The sequence below is a fragment of the Neodiprion pinetum genome, chromosome 1 (assembly GCF_021155775.2).
Source record: "Neodiprion pinetum isolate iyNeoPine1 chromosome 1, iyNeoPine1.2, whole genome shotgun sequence".
Lineage (NCBI taxonomy): Eukaryota > Metazoa > Arthropoda > Insecta > Hymenoptera > Diprionidae > Neodiprion > Neodiprion pinetum.
In genome coordinates this window covers 9,882,417-9,901,706 of record NC_060232.1, presented here as the reverse complement: position 1 = coordinate 9,901,706, position 19,290 = coordinate 9,882,417, and the positions used below count along the sequence as shown (strand labels likewise).

At 37.1% G+C, this 19,290-nt stretch overlaps 1 protein-coding gene and 1 long non-coding RNA gene across 3 annotated transcripts in view; one reads left to right on the top strand and one right to left on the bottom strand.

The window, feature by feature from the left end:
- The window catches only part of LOC138190342 (CCR4-NOT transcription complex subunit 6), a 319,292-nt gene that overhangs the window by 285,339 nt on the left and 14,663 nt on the right, over window positions 1-19,290 (bottom strand). The window lies entirely within an intron of this gene.
- LOC138190515 (uncharacterized) lies at window positions 10,943-12,098 on the top strand. The gene is made up of 2 exons (XR_011176526.1): window positions 10,943-11,650; window positions 12,004-12,098. It is a non-coding gene; the product is annotated as an uncharacterized lncRNA (long non-coding RNA).

Sequence of the window (19,290 nt, the reverse complement as noted above, 5' to 3'; positions counted from 1 at the left end):
TATGGCAAATGCATCATCTCGGATGATCCCGCGGGTAGCAATTTCTGAGCATCCGACAAACCGTCGGAATATAAGCTCGTGAAAAGGTTCGTAAAGTTCCGAGAGATTTCGAGTGCTTCCTGCTGCCAGGAGCGATATTTCATAAGTTTAGAAATGCTTGGATATTCAGGCGCCCGCTGACTCTCAGACTCGCGATATTTAAAAACGAGGAAAAACCTGACGGCCGAGAATCCGCGTATAAAAATTTCTAATGTTCGACTTCAAGATTTTCTCTACATTTAGATAAATGTTTAGATACCATTTCATTGCTACGTATAACGTATTTTGATAAACTTTAGATATTAAGTTTTGAAAGATCAAATTTTTCATCTAAATATTGCTCGTTTGAGTCTGTACGAAAATGTCGATAAAATGAATAACTGCGAAGCAAATTTCGAAATACTACGTTTACTCGCAAGATTGTTGACACAAATCTTAGTAATACCACTCAAATATCAAGGACACCAAACTACCGCTGACCAGTGTAATCGACCAATCCAAGTTTGGGAAACACTGCAGCTGAAACCGAAGCGTAGTGATTTTTACCAGACTCCGATGTCTCGGAAAACGTCAAACAAAAAACAAAAGCTTGTCCCATGCGATGTGCATATTCCAGACGAAACAAAAATCCTCCAACGAGATATTTGTGCATACATCACCAGGGCTAGATGTCATCGAAAGACCCAATCTCATGTAACCCACATAGAAAGGTAACGAAGCAGAAATACATAGAAAGAAGTCTGATGCGAGAATATCACGGTTAGTGGGCCAATCATTGGGGAAAGTAGGTTCTTTGCTGCCTTCCTTCCCTCCCCCGCAATCCTCCTTCGACGCTTCTCCTCTCCCGGAGACGTCGCGTCCTCCTTTTATTGTCACGGAAGAAAAAGAGGCTGGATCGTCGATCGAGGATCATCGACGATATCTTTGGCCATGACTGGAATGGAATCATTCGCCCGACTGTATCTCGACCACCGGTGGTTACAGTATAGAACCTGATCGAAGCGTTCCGGCTGGATTTGACACGCGAAATTATCGGCCGTGATACAAGCGATTGTCACGCAGAGTATTTTTCTCATGTGTTCCGAAGACAACATATTTTTAGGGATCTTGAAACGTTCTTAGGACTGCAGTTGGCCGTGAGAACAGTCAGTTTGTTGAATCTTCTGTCTGCGGATCAAAGTTCAGACTGGCGGTTACATCGAATTATCGAAATTCCGAATGCTCAAAACTGTGAATAGACCGAAGTGTCAATGACGAAAAATGCATAAATGAAGATTCTTGACGTTCAGAGTTTTCACTATTTAGAGTTTCGAACATTCAGAATTTTACATTCGCATTTCTTATCGTTCAATGTAGCCGTCAGTCTCAACTTTGATCATTTGGAACTTGGACTCGCACTCAATCTCCCAATTGCAAATTTCTCCAGGAGAAATCGTTGAATTCAAGTTTCAGAATTTCGAAGTAATGATTTAGCAGAATTTGGTACAGCTATACTCATATTCTTAAAAGCATCAAGCCGAATAACCATGTTAAAAATGCCACAGAAGTTTTTTTACGGACAGTTGCAGGAGAATACTATTCCTCAATGGATAAAAAATTTCCACAGATTTCAATCCGTTACAGCTTTCAATTAACACTTCGTGTTGAATTTCGTATTTTTTTATCCAAATTTTTTTCCTGTATCGGTAAAAGCTGTTACATTGGAAATTTTGTTGAATAAAGAAGTGATAAAAATTTTCTCTGTAATCAATTTGAATCGTATTAGAATGCTTCGAACTAATGAATCGCTTCTACCTCCTTTTCTCTCACTCGTTAATAAGGACCAGTAGACACTGCCAATCGAACCGATTAAGAGTAGCATTGATCGTTTTAAAGGCGGCTAGAAATTTCTGAGAACCATCTCATCGGCTGAAAGTGGCACTTTATTGCACAAACTCACCGGCCCCAAGTTTGGCATCTTCTCTAAAGCCTTGGGTCTCAATCCTGATAATGCTACCGTGATATGTCGTAAACCGATTCTGACTTGCGCAGTAGAATAACACTTAAAAATACTTTGTTAGGACAATTATTCGACAGCAGATATTCACGAATTTACGCTGGTTCACATGATACACCATGTAAATCACTGTGGTTCAATTTTTCTATTTAAATAATTATGTATCTTTTACTCCCCCCCACTAATAATTAATTCTGTGCTTTTAAAATAACCGATTTATTCTACAGGTAATGTTTCTTCGTATATTTTATTAGAATTGATCGAAATAAGAATTCCACGTGAATTGCCACATACGGTACTAGGATCGTGTACTGATCGCACATTTTGAATGAAGAACTGCGGTATTTTCATAGAAACAATCACTATTTGTAATGAAAAACGGCCAGCAATTTGGTCAAACGAAGATTCGATATCCGGTGTCATATCTATTATCTCACGACTTAACATGCAATAGTACGCTGATCAACAAGCAATCAAGTATCATCGATTCACAAAAGTATTATAAAGATTGAACAAATTTTATCGTCACAATTACGGCAGTTGCCGGACAGGCATCAAATAATTCAAAGGAAGATAATCAATCAGCTATTCGCGTAGCTCCGATCAACGCTGCAAAATGCAAAAACGAATAACGAGGCTTCGGTTTGAAATTTAAGGTATCGCGAAATGGGAATGAAAATAAAAAACGATGCATGCACCTCTAGTGTATTCTGTACCCAATACACGTCGATGCTCATCGTCAGCTATACAAAACCTTGGGTATTCAACCGAGAATTATCAATGTAAAAAGAGAAAATATTTCCCTGATTTTACTTCCATTCCCGACTTCTTCGGCACATTATGCATTTTATTCTCAATCCATTCGACATCGCCGTTCCATGGAAGTTAAAATTTTTCGCTTGGGTAATAATCGCTTCGGTAAAATCGAAGCGCATGGCGACGGCAATAATCAGAACAATCGAAATGGTAACATAGTAATGATAATAAAATCAGAACAGAAGAAAAAAAAACAACACCGCGGCCAAAATCAATACTACCGACGAAGCGTAAGATCTTTAGAAATCAGGTAATCGGTATTCCGATCGGTGAAACGGAGGTGACTGAAGAGTTCAGAGAGGATGAAATCCGGTGGCTGCCCTACCTAATCCGGAAATGAGTCGGCAGAAAGATGAGACGTCTGGAGTGACGACAAGTATATATATATATATTTTATCGAGTATACATATATATATATATAAAAATATATATATAAATATGATCGGCCCCAATCGAGACGACGACGATCGAACCAAGATTACCGGAAGTAGTTCAAGTAATGACTTGTTCTATATAAACTCGTCCGCTTGCATAGCCACCGCCACCATTATCGACTGCACTTCATCCGTTCTGCGCGTCTGTCATACATAAACGGAGAACCGCAAATTGAGAATAATATGCTGCCCATATATGTACGTACACAGACTCCATATTTGCGGCTGCAGAGTTGGAGAGTTCAGTCGAGGTTGACAGGATTAGTAGGTAATGAGTGTAATTATACTAATAGTGACAGGTGTTTAGTTTGACAAATTGAAAAGATTAAACCTACTTGTCTATTCGAGAAGACTAAGACTGTGGATTAAAAAAAGCACCAATGATACAAAGGTGTCAGACTTTATTATTCGTCATTAAGTAAATTCTATTGTAAAAACGATTTTCAAAGAGAGGAATTCCGTTATACAGTTCTATGCATCAGGTTTTTCATTCGCCCAAAGAAATCATAAACCGAAAGCACGAATTTCAAACAGAATTGGCGGCATCGATCTGCCGATCACACGTGACAATGGAACATCAAACGTAGAGTGACTGGATAACTATGTAAAGAACGTGTGCTTGTCGAGCGTTGATTTTTAACAATTCCTACGTCAAAACGGCGAGAAAAAAGGTTCGATATCTAGAACACTTGTACCCTGCAAATGCATGCCGGCCTCGTACTCAAACAATACGAAGAATCTTCGCTCGATCGGAACGCGATAAATTCAAGGTACTGTGAAATGCTGGGCGTCGATCGATTCTCCGCAGCGATTTACAAGTTTTCTCAACTTTCTCAATAAACGAATACCAATAAACCCGAACTGCGTATAGCAGTCATGGCATGGCAGATGCGATGCACATCCGCATTGATGAGTCAGCGGCACCGCAATTTACTGTTTGGGATATTATAAAGTAAGTCCGCGACGGGCGAACAGTAATGTTGAAAAGCGTAATTAACGGTTGTACGTCGGTTGAAAAACGCCAGGTGCCAAGTGCCTCGGCCTAGTATCTATTTCTCGGATGAGCATTCGCGAGAGCTTCGCTCGCTACACATAATTAGAACCGCCACAGTGGCAGGGTATACCTATAGGTATAGGCGAATTGGTGAACGGATAAATAATCAAAGACCGAGTGAAGTAGCCTGCGTAGAGAAAGGCAGGCAGTAAGCCGGCATCGAGTGGAGAGAGGATCGGGAGAAAGAGCAATTTATTATACTTTAGAAGGTACACGGAAACCCTTCACCTACGTGTGCAGCTAAATATTGATGTATGGAACAACATTGGGCTGAAAATGTTGGGGCGATGAAAAAGAAATGAAGATTTGTGAACGGAAGAATACGGGTTCGTTAAGCTGCCAACAGAATTTGACGATTGTGCTTATTTCAAAACGACCGAATGGGAAACAACAGATGAAAACAGTGAATAAAATTTAGAAAACTTAAACTAACAAATTCATTCGAGTTACATTTAAACGGACAGCAGCTGAAAAAATGTATTGAATTGAGAAACATTGCTGGGGGAATATGAGAGATTGTACAATAAAAGTATAATCGAAGGATGATGAAAAAAAGTAAATTGAACTGTGTATCACACTAGACTAGACCGAAATTGTTTGCGTAATGAAAGCTTCTGTAAATATAACATTAGGTTTACACTACCTTTACAAATTCATGCATTTCGAACATCAACCGAGCAAACTCTTGACGTATTTTTCATCATGGCACACAATGGCCGTACGATGCTTCCACTGACGGAGTTCAACAATGGCTTCAAAGCTATTCACGTTCAGGTACGATAGATATCCACTCTTTCCGACTGGATAAGGATAAGGTATAAGCGTCGCAACGACGGTGTTTGATCAAACTCAATTTCTGAAGTGCGTTGATCGCGTTCGTCAGTAGCAGTTTGGACATGTCACCGCGAACTCGCGTACAGGACATCGTCGAACGTAATGGATTGACAGTGGTAATTATGTTTGGGATTTACAGGGCGGACATCCATTAGCGCAAAAAAGTTTGTCTAACATCCTACTCAGACCCTGGGTGAATCCCTTATCTAAAAACATCCCTGCCTCTCCATGATGCACGTCCCCCAAGCACTACTGCTCGACTGTATTCATCCCACCGCTCCAACTAAACCTACCAACACCTTCCAACAACACCAGGTGTGTCGAATGTGTTGAAGGTGCCTAATTCCTAAAACTGGACAACCCTTGAACATGACTGGCAGAATTAAAAAGTCCAACAATATTCATACGGATGCATAAAGACTCGTACAAAAATGGTTTCGTCCTGCATGATGATAGTTCGTTATTAAAACAAACCCTTTCGCTCTTTTCTCAATGGGATTGAAACTAAATTCGATAAGGGTGAATCTGATTCTATATCGTACAACGTTTATGATTTTTCAACTTTCTCATCTTTTCTTCTGTTTCGAGATAACGGGTGATATTCTGTAAAAGTGCTCTACGCACTGGGTTTGTTAGGATGTGGAATGGTTAAAGATAAATTAGCCTTAATAATTGTCGAATTGAATGTATCTTCGAATTTGTTTTCAGTATGTGGTTATTTAACGTATAACACGTTGAATCATGTGTACTGTCGAAAAGATATGAAGTGTATTCGGTTGGAGGGAATTACACGAAAAATGCAATGGAAGTGGACTTTAATGAGGCGACTATTTAGAACATTTTCGATAGATTATGGGTATAAAAAGGGTAGAAGGAAATGGTACGGCCGAGAATTACATTGAACTGAACTTTAAGACCATGTCTGACCTTGAAAGTCTGTCAGTTAATGTAAAGGTTGATTTTTTCAACAGTTTCAAACCGATATCTAGAAACATCTAGACCACTTTGCCCCGCTCACATCTCGTAACTCATCAAGTTGAGGCCAAACCTGTGTGATCCCGTACTTGCTGATGCAATTTTAATTTACATTCCGAGAGAAAAAATATACCGTTCCATTGAAATAAGACCAAGTTGACTTTTACCTGTCGTCAACGACTCCACTTTTAACATATTATAAGTGATACGGTAGAATTCTTTCCCCCGTAGGACCCCAAAGAATTTATACTTCAAATTTTCTCGTATCTCACCTTGCTTCCGAGATGTCAGTCTAGTGCAATTAAAGAAATTGCACTGTACACTACGAGGACAAGAAGACTATACGATTCGATATGAAGAACAGATATTTGGTAATAAGAATCTGATTGACACGCCGGACGTAACACCTTTCTTATAATACTTACGTAACGCCATAGAAATTTGCTTCGTCAAAGTGGTCAGTCTAACTCCGAGTATCTGAGATTTTGAGACGAATGATTCAATTTTTTGTGCGGTATCATTGACCTAGGTGATGTAACGCTGGGTAGAGAATACGGTGAAGTGTAATCAAATTTGAATAATGTGGTCATCGAAAAATCTGGTAAACGCTACTATTCGCAATCATTCAGCAAAGGTGTGAATGGTATTAAAAAACGCCCACTTTGTCAGTTCAAACATAGTGGACCTAAAACTATTTATTTCTGCGAAGACAGATCTATTTAAAAAAAAACTGTTATCCCATTACCATAAAATAATGACACATGTTCTAATCATATGTAATTCATATTTGACACGCATTAATATTTGAGCGGATCAGTACGAATTAACTTTCAATTTGTAATAGATTTTCAAAAATTGTAGTCAATTGTTTATTTCCACACAGTATTTGAGCATATTTTGTGGACTGTAATTTGATAGTCAATCAGCAGATTGCAAATTAAATATTAATTTGCGATTTTTTTGCTACCATTCAAATTTGTGACGAAAGCATCTGTGTCGCAAGAAGCTTTCTAATAAACACTAAGTTTTAACGTTCCATATTTACACTGACACCTAGGAATATACTGAATGCAATCGTACTTATTCCATATTGTTACGATACTTGCTTCGTGAAACTTTATTGACATTAAGCAAAATTCCACATTAATTGAAATAGCTTGGACTTTCACTGATGGGTTCTCTTAAATGACCATGCTGTGTGTAACAGAAAAAACATTATTGCAGATTATACACAATAGATGATAAATTAAGGGCCTCTGGTATCTTAATTATTTAAATGGGTGTTTCAGACTTAAAAATTCTGTAACGACCTTGAAATATGCTCGAACTTAGTCACCGTTTATTATGTTGAATATTCTTTTATTTTTTTAACTTTTTATTTTTTAAACTTTTCCGACCCCTCTCTCGGTAAGTTTCAACTTTTATCACATCTTTTCGCTTCTTTTTTTTTTTTTTTTTACGCGGAAAATCTCTAGTTTCGAATCATTCTAATCTGTGTTGTAACGAATTTATCGTCGTACAACACGATGTCCGCAATAAAGCGTGTCAAAGGTCCTTTCCGTTTCACAATTATTTATCGAGGACTATATATGAGGACTAAAAAGTGACTAAAAAAAGACGTCGCTCTGAAGTGGCTTCACAGTCAGGGTCGCGGAAACCTCGAGGATGTGCAAGTTTCTGCCTGGTTAATAATCGCGGTGTCGCCTTTCCCGATGAACCAAAAATTCCGAATTCTTTCTCACCGCATAGCAATCAAAGCGTGCTAAGTATGGGATATGGTACTGTGGACATAGATGGGTATCATAATGGATGCTCGGTCGCGATGCGCAGTATGAATTTGCAAGAAGTCAACAAAACCCAAACAATTTTCGCTGGCTAAATGTAAAAAGAAGAAGAATGAATAGGAAAAAACCTGGCAGCTCACGTTTCAGCCTGACATTTGCATCGTCTTTCGGACGCCTGACATCATCGAATTCCGCATTACGTCTGAGAGCTGGTTCAGCCTTATACGTCGCTCGGCTGTCTCTACCTACTTCTCCCCCGCATTGAATTTATTATACGAGGACAAAAAACAGCTGCGACGATGCTGAATGAGAGCCAGACTTGTATAACGACGTCCGTTCAACGTTTATACGCGTCGAAGATTCTCGCTAAAATATATAAGGGGTATCCCGCCAGTTTTTGGTACAAATTTCGACGCGAGAAAAAAAATTTCCTTGTAACTTTGACACTTCGTTGCATGGTTCTACTCACGAACAACCTCCAAGTTGTGAAACTCTACCGTGCCTGACTTTGAAGGGGCGTAAAGTGCCCCATTTCCGAACAGTGCGGTAAAATCACGTCAGCGCATGCGCACAACTGGAAAGCTCTATTTTACACGTCGCGGCTTTCTTTGATGCATGCGTATTTTGTAACGGCTTAATTTTATGCACTCCATCATTTAGCGAAAGTTACCTAACTCTAATTTTACCCGATGTCAGTGGCACCTTATATACTCTTCAAATGAAACTTTTCTTCAAGGGTGTTGGAAAAAATGACTCGTATGATTACAGCACACGCCTCTTTGCCGTACGCCACAAACTTCACGCTCAACGGAAATCACGCACTTTCCGCATTTTGTAACACAATACATTATTTCTCGTAGTAAAACCTCAGGTCTTTGCGTTAAAGATTTCTTTTCTCTAATTTTAGCAAACAAAGAATCTGAACGCAGAATGTCTTGTTAAAAAAAAAAAAACACATCAATCTCTCAATATTCCATAAAGTCAACAAAAATAAACATCTTACTAAACTCATCGTTGTACGTAGATGTGCACATTGAGAGAAAATTCGTTGAATCAACTAAAGGTGCGGTCACGGGCGGCGAAATAAATATTTATTTGTGTCAATTCGAGATCTGTTGGTCCAAGAAAATGTTTAATTGGACTATTTAAGACGACGAAACATTTTGTTGGATCAACGGATCTTGAATTGACACAAATGAATATTCATTTCACTTCCCGTGACTGCACACTTAGTTGATTCAACGATTTTTTCTCTCAGCTTACAAATTTGTTTTCATAATGTCAATGCCCCGATTCCTGGTTTCAGCTCCCCTCAACTTTTGTTAAAATAAAAAGCGATTTACTTCGAGTGACGGTCGTGACTCTTAAAAATTTTAATTCCATAAAATTCAACCGGTTTTCACGGTTGCCAGCACCGCCGAATAAAAAAATTGATGAATTTTATATTTACGCAGACCTCCCAAAGACATCACGAAATCCGACGTCGTTAATCCAACTTTCAAGACTAAAACGTAGATAACCTCAAACAAGGCAAATATCAAGAAGTCGGAAGTCAAAACAAAATTAGCCGGTAATTTATACGCAAATTTCTACTTCCATAAGTCGATCAAAATCATTTCATTACTTCTCTGTATGGAAATACAAGGACGTGTGTCGATGGAATTCTAGAACCTGTTGTTCTTTCCGAAAAGAATCTCGCGCCTCGCGACTTTCTCGGAACAAGACGCAATTTTGTCATCTTCGTTTGCGCAAAATAGAAAGTGAAATTTTTCATCCGCATCGAAAACTCCAAAAATTATCCGATTAAATAAAACAGCAAGAATAAAAAGCGGTAATAGATGATTTTCTCGACCAAAGGTCCTCGATAAATTTATAGCTTCGAGATGATTTACAACTTGACAAACAGTCAAAATTAATACGGAATAAAATTTTTGTGCTGAGAAATTGTGCTAGCAATTAATATGATTCTGCGCATATGATATCGAAAGATGACGATCAAAATTCAGATACTTTAAAACGTCGACAAAAAAGGTTCTATGAATTATGTGCTATTTTATACGTAAAAATAAATGAAAACGACGAGTTCAAAAAAGTTTATAATAACAGAACGATAAAGTTGAAGATGGTTTGAGATATTATTTACAAAAGAACATCGATATTTACGAAATTTTTACTTTTCAATTACGTACAGCTAAAGATTCTGCCACGTATATTTTTTGTGTGTTTTGCTGAATATATTCGCATTCAACACTGGATTGACCACAATCTTGGTCTGAATGAGCGAGAATATATTTGCTAGTTGTATATGTACATAAATTTTAATTAATGATCATAAAATAGAATAATTCATTTCAGTTTTCGTATAATAGCCGTAAAAGTTACAATAGTACCTACAGTTTCATTATTGCTTACGTGATAAATTGCAATTGCGTTGTAAAAAAATATTAGCAATTTGTGCCATTACGTTAATATTTTCTGTTAAATGATAAACGAATCTGTGATTTATTTTCCATCAATAAAAATATAATTATTGTTGCGATCACAGAAAAAAAAGCGAAATTTCAGCAAAACTCATATAACTAGTTCTGCATGTTTGAATACTTATTTCATATTTGTCGTTCGTCGTAGCATACAAGACATGTTTATAGACTCGATGAAAATGATCTCAGGAATTAGAATACCAGAATTTAACGAAAACTGTGCAGCCTCAAAGATACGAAAATAATTCGCGTCCAACTACAGATCTACAAACAATTCTTTAGCCTGACTCGAAGCTTCGCACAGTTTGCGGAAGAAAAATAAGTCATCAAATACTCAGACAATGAGTGGCGCCATATTAATTAACATACGTGCGCATCCATAATTCGCAAGGAGTACGAAAATCTTGAAGTAAACGATGTACAACTTCATCAGCAAACAAATTATGGCCATCAGTTGGACGTTTAAAAAATACGAATGGTAAACACGATTTTTACATGACAACAACACACAACGTACTCAACATCCTTAAGGGAGCTTTCCAGTGTGAAATTTTCAAAAAATCGATTTTTTTTTTTTTGCTTTATCGAATAGTATACACTCTTCCGAATATTCCCTGAAATTTTCATGCCGAAATTCAGATTATTTCGGTTACTGTACAGCATTTTTTGGAAGAAGGCAAGGGAGCGCTACAGCTGCCGCGTCGGCCGTCTGCCCGTGCGACTGTTATTTCTATTGTCTCGTTCCTACCTGCACGTACATGAACTTGGCTCGCCAATTGTCGAAAATGTGAATTCGGACTATTGCATAATTTGCCGTTAATTAGCCGTAAATTAGTCGCGCGACTTATTTTTTTGTCGCACTCAATTTTCAAAAAAAAAGCGGATGGCGTGCTAAATTCTTGAAAATCAATCAATCACTGTGTGTGGCAACTAGCCCCAAAGCACGTATTCTGCGGCAAGCAGATAGTAGAAATCGCTACGCAGTGTGCTGTGTGCACCTTCAATGAAGGTTACGACCCAATTTTAAAAATTTTGAAGACGATGGGATGCACGATAGGGCCGAGCGCCGCACATTTCGCCGCTAAGTACAAGAATGCGCGCATCATCCAAGTAAACCGCCAGGCGTCCCTGGATAGCAAAGAGGCGAGGACAGCTCGTCGGACTGAACAATCCATTGAGCACGATCTTTTCGAAGAAGCAGAAGGGATATTGTACGGACCTGGCATCGCTGATTGACCGTAAGTAAACGATTTACCTAAAATTTCCTCACTTGAAACTTTGAACGCGTTTTTCTCGAAACAGCATTTTTCAAAACGGTGTCCAACTTGGAGGGCAGAGTTTTAAAGCTATCGAGTTGAATTTTTTACACAATATTCTTAACGTCATTGTTTATCGTGCTATGGAAGCTTTTTTTTTTTTTTTGACATCTTCCTATTTTTTTGTAAAAAAAACTGCCAAAAAAATGCTAAAATCGATACTTTTTGTTCAAACCGGCGCCATTTTTGCAAAAAAAAAAAAAAAGAAAAAAGCCTCCATAGCACGAAAGCCAATTATATACCGATCAATAATCTTTTTGTGTTTTTTGTTTCAGATCAAAATTGTGACCCCCAACGTGGACACCACATCCAAGTGCATTTTCTGCAACAATTGTTTCATCATTTTTATAGATATTAATTAATAAATAAATCGATCTTTAAAAAATTGTTTTGTATTCTTCAATACCCAATTAATATACAAAAAAAAAACCAGACCGATTAGATTATTTTTTCTTTAAAAAAAAAAATCGCGAAAAACAGCGATTTTTCGGGCTGTCACACTGGAAAGCTCCCTTAATGGTGAAACACGGTTTGAGAGTGGTTCCTAATAACCATTTCGAACTTTAAATACCAAGATGAAAGTAAATTTAATTTAACACCAACTTACTCGAAAATTGACGAAGCACTAATTTTCTGCAAGAGATTTCATTTTATGTAACTCGGAGTATCCGTGTTATAACTAACGATGTTAAATTCAATGTCATCTCTTCCATGGTAAAAAATAAATCGTTCATTTATTATCCCGGATATAAATAAGACTATAAGCCATGAGTGAATGTTTAAGGCTGAAAGAAAATTCTAAGACATGTCAAGAAACTTTTAATAATCTTATTGTTAGATGAGTTCTGAATAATTCATGCATCATTTGATCAAATTATTTTAGGGGCTGTCAAAAGATTCCAGGTGTTTTCGGTTAATGCAGCCTAAAACTTCGCATACGTAATTCATGAATTCGTAGAAATTTTCTAATACGAAAAATTTTCGCATGATTTAAAAAAATTAAACATATTTTCAATAACTTCCTGTTAATTCGGAGGTGTGATGGGATTTTACGAGATTACAGGAATGCAAATCTCAACTATACGTTATTTACTCTGGAATCACGATGCGTGATCAATCGCATCGAATTCCAATTCACAATCAAATAAACGATTTACTTGAACAAAGTGACACGCCCGGTATAAAATTGGTTAAAATATCAAGAGTGCAACTTTGAGATGATATTATACAGAAAAGTTACTTGTAAAAATATTATCCAGACTGCGTGTAATCACAGCGTATGATCTTTTATGGAAAACCTTGAGCGAAAATTTCTTTTATCCGCTATTTCATGACTATCGAAAGTTTTAGAGTATGAGAAGAGAAGATTTAAGAATTAGGGCCGCCGGCTACAAATTTTTCTCTCGGTATTACATAATCAGTGTTGTACAGACCTGTGATTCAAAGCTATTACATAATGAGAAATTACAATTTTAATTGGGATTGAAATTGCTTCGAATGATAAATTACATTTCGAATTGATTTCAAATTTATCTAACTACAGAACAGAAATATCATCAAGTTAAAGAAATAAAATCCCTCATTAGATTTGAGTAATCAGAAATGTATTTTATAGCAGCAAGAAATGTCAATTACATCTGGCAATTGTATTGTAACTACGTGGATAATAAATGCAAACTGTGATTTCACTTTGTAATTATATAAAGAATTTGAGTATTACGTACCATCAATATATTATGTGATTTGATAAAATAGTAATTACAATTTTAATTTGTAATCAGAAAAAGATATCCCAATTACAATTTTGATCTGTGATTAGATTAAATTTAAATAAAAATGACTGTTGTAAGTGGTGATTGCTTTGTTTTATAAATTTCAAATTACGTTTGTCATTTTTAATTTAAATGCATTCAATTACTTACTATTACATTTAAAAATAATTGTCTAATAAGTTCTTACAATCAGGTGATATTTCATGAATTTCAGTCAACTTTTACAACTTGCGGTAAGAAAAATGTGTACAACCTTTCCTGTAGATAAGTATAAACAATTTTTCAGGTTTTATATAAGCATATTACTCTAACGAAAAAATTCATGGTCAAAAATCTCCCCATAAAATAAACGATTTTTAGTAACTTCTCAAGTTTACGGGAGTTTATTCACCTCAACGTCAACTGAATTATTGGGGTAGATTTTTACTTGAAAAACAGTCATCAAAAATTTGAAAAGTCTTTTCAGTTCAGACAATTCGAATACCCGCCAAATGTCTACAAAACATTGCAACGACCGTAATAAAACGACCAGGAAATCATGAGTTATCTGAAATTTTAAATCCCTGTATGCATCTTAGCGACAAAATCCCTGCCGGCAACTTAAAATTGATTATAATTTTCTGGGTCAAAGTCGACGATATTTCTTTTTAATTGGCTAACGAAATGAGACCGACCCCGTTTTCTTGCCAACGATAAACTAAAGTCGTTCGCAGAGAGTAAGGGTGGAAAATACAGGGAATAAAGTATACAAGCGAGAAAGAGAGTGAGAGAGAGAGAGAGAGAGAGAGAAAGAGTGGAAAAGGAAGAGGGGTTTGAGAGCGAAGACACTTAATGCAAAATTAAGAAAGATAAGAAGTCGCGCCCAATTTAGCACCGAGACGTTCCGTGAAAGACGCGACGGCGAAGTAGCTACGCGGAAAAATGATGGTGTCGTAGAAGGTGAAAAAACTGAATAAAAATTTAATTGTCATTAGAAAACCTCGGGCCTTCGTCGGAGAGTTCCGTATACTCTGGTTCGTTCAACTCGCGAGATTAAAAAATAAAACGACTTGCGTCGCGGTCGTAAAGATTGGTGTTACAACCGGGACATGCTTTTGCTACACGGAAAAAGAACCGAGCATCAAACGAATGATAACAAAGAGAAAAAGAGCAGAGAGGAATACTTTTCGTTGGACATAAATTATTTACATCGCAGCGTGGAAGTCACTCTATTGCATCCGAGCGTCCGTCGCCTGAATAATTTAATTTGATCGGGAGAACTTGAATGGATTGAATATTAAAAAGCAGCAAAGTTATATCGTTGGTAGTGCCGTATAATACATAAAAACGGAATTTTTACAGCGGCGTTAGGAATGTGAAAGCGACAGTTATTATTACGAACAGGTAGGTAAAGTTCAGGCAACTCCGTAAGGTCCGGAACTCAGCCGGCGTTGTTGAACCTTTACCGATAAAACAACGGGTTGATTAAATTTTTGCAGATTGCGATATTGATTAAGCAAACCAACACGGCTTGAATTTAACAAATTGAGTAAATACGAATTCGGTCAAGTTTCATGGATATATTTCAATTTTATTCTAAAGATGCTGAAACGGAAAATACAAAACAGTATTTCGTGATTGAGGTTTGTTTGTTTTAGTCTGAAAAATTAAGTTCTACCGAAAATAATTACAACGACGTTGAATCTGTATAATTTTTCCCATTTGTCAAAGTCAGCCGATACCAGTTCCCTTGAAATTAGAAAAAAAAAAGTTGGTAAATTATTTCCCCCTGAGTATGAAGTTTACTTTCATCGTCCTTCAACCCTCATCCCTCGTAGCTGAGTCCTGAATTTAAAATACAACCTGGAACAACATCATCAACAAAAAGAACCGAGTTCCTTCAACTTTCTTCTTCTCGACTAATTAGACCCAACTCGCAACTAGGCGAGCAAGTTACCAGAGTTCAGCGTCACTTATCGATTCCCAACAATTTTCAAAGATACCAACCTGCAATAGCTAAACTCGTAGCCATTCGTATTATAACGAAATTAGGCGAAAGAAAATTCAAGTATAGGACCCGTCAAATCACGTCATTTATCACTGAAAGTACGATTACCTGGAAGTAAATCATTTCCAGTAGATCGAAAAAAATTCCTGAGGAAAGAACAGAATCTAGGAATTAAAAAATGTCAAATTAAAATACTCAGTTACATCCTACATGGTGGAAAATAACTGAATTTTTGAATACGGTTTCAATAACTCTGAATCGGTGTCAAATATTATTTTAACACAAATATGACGTACTGTTTGAGAATGTAGATAATTTTCCTTTGTAACGTTTACGATGCTATATTGCATGTTTTTAGCATATATATAATACAGTGACTGTAAGCCATGAAACGCACATTCAATTTTACTACAACGGGATACCAGAATTACGTATTTAAGTAACCGCACGAACACAGCAACACCGATAATTCATACATTTATCAGCAATTAGTTTCATTTTCCCGAGCTCGGAAAGAAAACCAATTTCGGCTTCCATCGGGATTTTACCCAACTTACGGAGCCAACGATAAGAGTGTGAGAATGGAGTGTTTATATATGTATAGGTATACCTCTTCACGTCGACTTTACTTGGCACTGCGATCGGTAAATGCAAATAAATACAAAAAAACACAAATTCTGTCGTCGTCAAAGTGATCGGGCGTAAAATCTATTCAAAAAAGAAATCTGCTAAAACAGCCGCGAGCTGGAAGCAAGAAGACTAAGACAACCAACGCTAGACGAAGTTTATAGAGAATCCAGCCTGCCTGCATCAGCTAAAGCGACTACGGTACCTAGCCGCGCTTTCCTTATTTGCGCAATGAAATTGAACAGCAACGAAATTCCCGTTCGTTGTTTATTCAACAACTTGTATACCTAGATACATACCCAGCTATAGAGAGACTGCAGCCGAACTTAGCTCCGAGTACTACGAAGTTCCGCCCGTCCCTCCCGCACTGCGGAGCTGATCGTACAACTTTTCGAGAAGGCAGGAGAACTCGGAAATTGCCAAGTTCGGCAAACCTAATTGAACGGAACGAATGACCCATATTGACAAGCGTATTGTAACTCCGGCATGTAAGATATCTGTCGATGGTTATACGGTGGGGGCGTACGAGAATGCAAAAGACCAAAAAGTCAACGCGACGAAATCCCGGAACTCAAATTACCGTGGGTTAAAAACGTAGAAAGAGCATAAATATACGCACTGAGAAACATTTCATTTGTTATAGTAACTAGAAAAATTGAGTAAAACAGGTATCGTTAAAAAAAACTGTTTGAATATTGTTGGTATTAGGAAAAAAGAGGTACGCCTAACCATTTTGCGTTATTGTCGATCCTTTTTTGGTAATTGCAAAGCAAAATCAGTTTCTGCGGTTTACTCTACTTTTTTAGCTAAATAAGGCTTTAACGTCAATTTATTGTTACAAAAGCATTAAATTTTCGCAACAGTTACAAGAAAATATAGCAACAGTGATCGTAGTGGGAAAGAATAGTAACGGATACTAGACTTTCTGGTAACAGTTACAAAACTAATTTTCATTTTCTACCTGAAACTATATTTTTCGATTGTGGTAAAAAATGAAATTAGTTAAGGACTGAACGGTAACCGGAACTAAAAAATTCTCTCAGTGCGACAAGTTGTCTTGTAGAAAAATAAACGTTGAGAACGCAAAAAGTATAAACAGTTTTACATCAATATGTTTTTTTTTTCACAATGGGCAAGACTACGAAGGGCAAAATATTGAATTGCGAAAATACCGAACAGTCGAAAAGTTGACTTTTCATATGTTTTCATTCTGGTCCTTCTGCATCTTGCAGATCACAATTTTGCTTTTTCCGAAATTTGATTATCGACAGATAATTTTGTTGTTTTCTTTTTTGCTGTCCGAGGCACTGGTCGCTGACAATTTTTAATTTCGATACTTTCATTTTTCTATATCTTCAAATTCTGTGATTTGTTCATTCGGAATGCAGACTGTTCTGAATTTTCAGTATTAGTACGAATAAAAGGGCGTTCGGTTAAATGGACTTTCGGAAAAACAGTGATTCTACTGTGTGATTTATAAAAAATCTCAATTTCGGTACGCCGATCGTTCGTTATTTTAAAATTGGTATCTCGAAAATTTCGGGCTTTCGACCAGTCGACTTTTTGGTCTTTTAAGATTAGGATACTCGCCACCCCTGGAATTGATAGATAATTACAAAAATGGAGTCTCAATTATTACAGATTTTGAGCTTGATTGGAAAGCGTGCCGATATCAATAAATACCGAAATGTTTCAATATTCGGTTAATTTCTCGCACCTCGTACTCGCACGTATGTTGGCCAAGGTTCGCGAACACGTGGGGAAAAAAATAAGAATGTTTTAGGCGGTAAGGAACAAGATATTTGCACAATTGTACAATTATCGCGAGAAGAACTTGGTTCTTTCTGATTATTATCGCACGAATTAACGAGGGAATATCGCGTTTCGAGGACACTGCGACCAAGTATAAACAGCATGTGCTCTTCTCTCCATCTTGTAATAACTGTACAATTATAACCTACTCTGCACCGAACTGAAAATAAGACGCGTGTGAATTCGAAAGCGTGTATTTGAACGCTGCTAGCTCCTGAAGAGCCTTTCTCATTTTTCACATTCACCGAGCTCTTACCGAGGTTGCACTATTCCTTACTTTTTGTTACTGCGGGCAGTATCCTAAGGCGAAATGTCACGTAACTTCGTCATCAGTTCAACGAGAAACGTAGTTCTCGAAAAATAGTATATTGTCCTTGTCAATGCGGAAGCATGTCTCATCACAGTCATATTTGCTTTAAGAATCACTCATGGAGATACGGGTATGCATATTCAATCCGTAATACGAAAGGTTCATTCGCATCCTTCGATAAACTACATAATTCAACATTAGTTTCAATGCAAAGAAAATTTGTATTGGACGTTTAAAAAACAATCGGATTCTCTCACGAGATTCCCCGATAGATCTGTACGATCCGGATCACTGGATGATGTACGATTCTTAAGGGGTAAATTCTAGTCTAGAGTTTACCATTCATTGTTTACAGTCTTTCTGTTGACGCTTAAAGAACTTGCAAAAAAGAATTGTTGTTCAAAAACAAATGAAAATTAAAAATGTCATGCGCCTCTGAATATGGCCGGAAAAAAAGGTTGAGCCGATTGACATGATTCCAATGCTTCCATTCGTCCGAAATAGAAATAAAACCAACTTTTCCAATCAATAAGAACGTCAGTATGGCCGAAACCAAAGATAAAAAAAAAACTTTTAACGTCAACTCTAAAGAAAAGTTGACTTTCCGAGCAATTCTTTCAGTTTTTAACTATATATGTATATATATATATATATATACTGAAGATCCATACCAAATTTGAAGTCAATCGATTGAATAGAATTCGACTTTACTTCGACCAGGTTGAAAAATGTAGTTTCGAGATAAACGCGTTTAAAGCTTTGACTTCGGTTTTGACGTTGATTTCTGCCTCAAATGAAATGGGAATTTTTCTTACCCTTAATCAGCGATTTCTGGAGCATAACATAGAAGACCTTCCACCGCATTCGCAGCTTCCTTGTAGGCTAATCTTTCTAGCCATGGACTCGGCTCTATAATTGATGTGCACACCGTGCATTGTTTTACTGTGCTCATAACTTTCTCAATTTCTGGAAATTCGACCTCGGCGTTGGGCCAAAATATTCAATCTTTTCAAATTTCTAAACCAAAATACCCCCTTAAGGTAGGAATAGAAAT